Source organism: Periplaneta americana, chromosome 5, assembly GCF_040183065.1.
Source record: "Periplaneta americana isolate PAMFEO1 chromosome 5, P.americana_PAMFEO1_priV1, whole genome shotgun sequence".
Taxonomy (NCBI): Eukaryota; Metazoa; Arthropoda; class Insecta; order Blattodea; family Blattidae; genus Periplaneta; species Periplaneta americana.
Window position 1 is genome coordinate 14406672 of NC_091121.1, and position 2987 is coordinate 14409658.

The window sequence follows — 2987 nt, forward strand, 5'->3', positions numbered from 1 at the left end:
TTGAATTAAATGAATCGAAATATTTCCCTTATTATTAATTTTCATGAAAAATATTACGTAACAAAAGTTTCTTTGAAAATAATTTCCGATAAGTTTTATTCTATGCAAAATTTTGATAGGACCGATATTTAATGAGATAAATGAGTTTCAAAATTACAATAATGCCATCTAAGGCGGCGTAATGAAATAAAAAACAAATGACTTCATCTATAAGGGACCTTGAACAACAACAATCGAAAGCTATGAAACATAACCTACAGAGAATGTTTCTGTGTTTGTATGAAGTAATATCGGAAGCTAAATTAACCGATTTGTATAGTTAATTATTAATTCACCATTGGAAAGTGTAGTTTCTCTAGATGGACATAATGTTATAATGTTATTACAGTAACTTCTGAGTGAATCGAGGACAGATAAGATTAAAATAGCTTCTTATGCACCTCCTAAAATAATTTTTATGACCAAATGAGTGGTCTCAGGATCAAAATGATCGCATTTTAATTTTTAATACAATTTAAATTAAGTAACATAATAAACGATTTATCATTCTATCAAACACGACTTTTCCCTGGATCAAATGTGCTATTTTAATTATGTAATAACTTTATATTAATTTCTAACGGGTGCAGCGGAGCGTACGGGTACGCCTAGTTAATAATAAAATTATAAATAATACTCCTGACTACAACACAACGGATGTATTTTTGTATCTAATATTAACAGAATTAGCAATCCTACGGTAGCAAGTTGAAATATTTAGGCCATAAGTAGGCCTATAGCTCAAACTGTAGCAAGGAGTCTTAAGGGATTCAGCCTAAAGTTGGGTACGGGTTCGAGTTTCGGTAATATAACTGTTTTATAAATTCTAACTTTCAGATTTTTTGACAGCAGACTAGATGACAAAAGCTTCTCAACCGAATAATAACAGGCATTTCCCATATTTATTTTGCATTTAATTTCCTCCCGTGTGTCATTTATATTTGTTACTTTTGCTCCAAGATATTTGAATTTTTCCACCTCTTCGAAGGATAAATCTCCAATTTTTATAGTTCCATTTCGTACAATATTCTGGTCACGAGACATAAATAATAATAATAATAATAATAATAATAATAATAATAATAATAATAATAACTACCGGCTTTTAAGGAACCCGCAGGTTCATTGCCGCCCTCACAAAAGCCAGCCATTGGTCCCTATCCTGAGCAAGATTAATCCAGTCTCCACCATTATATCCCACCTCCCTCAAATCCATTTTAATATAGTCTTCCCATCTACGTCTTGGCCTCCTCAAAGGTCTTTTTCCCTCCGGCCTCCCAACTAAGATTCTGTATGGATTTCTGGATTCGCCCGTACCTGCTACATGCCCTGCCCATCTCAAACGTCTGGATATAATGTTCCTAATTATATCAGGTGAAGAATACAATACGTGTAGTTCTGTGTTGTGTAACTTTCTCCATTCTCCTGTAACGTCACCCCTCTTAGCCCCAAATATTTTCCTAAGTACCTTATTCTCAAACACCCTTAACCTATGTTACTCTCTGAAAGTGAGAGTCCAAGTTTAATAATAATAATAATAATAATAATAATAATAATAATAATAGTAGTAATAATAATAATAATAATAATAATAATAATTAGTAAATCGTGTACTTTACGACGAGTTATCTACTGCGACGGCTATCTAGGATCTGAGAGAAATGAAGGTGATAATGCCAGCGAAATGAATCCAGGGTCCAGTGTCGAAAGTTACCAGCATTTGTTCTTAATGGGTTGAGGGAAAACCCCGAAGAAAACCTGAACCATGTAACTGGTCCCAATCAGGATTTGAACTCGGGCACACTCGTTTCACTGTCAGAATAATAATAATAATAATAATAATAATAATAATAATAATAATAATAATACATTGAGGAATGAACAGAAGGATTTACAGATACTAGAGGCGTTTGCAGCGTGTTAGCAAGAATAGCTTCAGTGTTTCATCATCCTACAATTTAGAGGTAGTATCATGGCTATCCTTGATAATTATTTCCTTAAATTGGACAGAGTTATGCAACAATAGACCAATCAGTAAAATCACGTCTTTTAGAGATATTGATTTATATATAGTTGAATTTAATTTTTATTCATAATTTCAATTTTGTTCAAATCCAACTGACTGTGAGTATGAAAGAAATGTAGGTTATAGTGCCAGCGAAATGAGTCCACGGTTCAGGGCCGAAAGCTACCTAGTATTCGAATAATTTCAATGAAAAATTGTTCCTGGGCCGGGTATCGATCCCGGGACCCTTCGCTTAGCGCGCGAACGCTCTACCGACTGAGCTACCCCAGGAACGATACACGACACCGTTACCCCGGTCCCGGAACAATTTTTCCTTGAAATTATTTAAACCTGCTTTACAGGGAGCTTCTACCTGAAAGCCAGATTTGTATAATTCATTCGTTACTGGAGGTACAGTACGTTAACAGAAAGCCACAATTTAAAGTCACACAGTATTTGTGTGCACTCACAGTTGAGTTCTGGCGTCTTGTCAGCTCATGTGAGTTGTGTGGATATAAAAGGAAAAATTGTGACGGTGTCGTGTATAGTTCCTGGGGTAGCTCAGTCGGTAGAGCGTTCGCGCGCTAAGCGAAGGGTCCCGGTATCGATACCCGGCCCGGAACAATTTTTCCATGAAATTATTCAAACCTGCTTTACAGGGAGCTACTACCTGAAAGCCAGATTTGTATATTACCTAGTATTCGTCCTAAATGGGTCGAGGGAATATCTCGGATAAACCTCAACTAGGTAACTTGCACCGATGCGGATTTGAATCCTGGCTCGCTCATTTCACGGTCAGAAATGCTGTTACTGCAAAGCTTTGGACAGAAATTAGTTCACATTGTGTTCGTTATATTAACATTAATTGAATGTAGTAATAATAATAATAATAATAATAATAATAATAATAATAATAATAATAATGATAAACCATAATTTTCTA

At 35.0% G+C, this 2987-nt stretch overlaps 1 non-coding gene across 1 annotated transcript; it reads right to left on the reverse strand.

The window, feature by feature from the left end:
* Positions 1-2262: 2262 nt before the first annotated feature.
* On the reverse strand, positions 2263-2336 carry TRNAS-GCU (transfer RNA serine (anticodon GCU)). The gene has a single exon. It is a non-coding gene; the product is annotated as a tRNA-Ser (tRNA).
* Between the last annotated feature and the right edge of the window lie 651 nt (positions 2337-2987).